The sequence below is a fragment of the Triticum dicoccoides genome, chromosome 6A (genome assembly GCF_002162155.2).
Source record: "Triticum dicoccoides isolate Atlit2015 ecotype Zavitan chromosome 6A, WEW_v2.0, whole genome shotgun sequence".
Taxonomy (NCBI): Eukaryota; Viridiplantae; Streptophyta; class Magnoliopsida; order Poales; family Poaceae; genus Triticum; species Triticum dicoccoides.
This window is the reverse complement of record NC_041390.1, coordinates 535802984-535803271: the sequence shown is the minus strand read 5'-3', so window position 1 is coordinate 535803271 and position 288 is coordinate 535802984. Positions and strand designations below refer to the sequence as shown.

Here is a 288-nt window from a genome sequence, read left to right as displayed (position 1 = left end):
CGATGAGCATCGGCGCCGGCCCGGTCCAGGCAAACGCCGCGTTCCAGAGCGCCGTCATGTAGGGCTGTGCCGGCGCAGGCAGTGCCGGGGCGGGGGAGGGGGGGGGGCGTGTGCGGCCGCCTGTGCAACCGCGGCCTGGCGCGCCTCCTCCTCGGCCTCGCGCTGCTCCTCCTCAAGGTCGCGCTCAAGCATCTCATCGTACTCGCCGTGACGGCGCTCCTCTGCTAGCCGGCGCTGGCGCCACATCTCGAGATACTCCTGCTCTTGCGTCGGTGTCGCCCCCAGCCA

At 72.2% G+C, this 288-nt stretch overlaps 1 protein-coding gene across 1 annotated transcript in view; it reads right to left on the bottom strand.

Moving 5' to 3' along the window:
• LOC119315957 (RING-H2 finger protein ATL14-like) overlaps positions 1 to 288 on the bottom strand; it is a 2023-nt gene that overhangs the window by 1460 nt on the left and 275 nt on the right. The gene's annotated exons all lie outside the window — the stretch shown is intronic.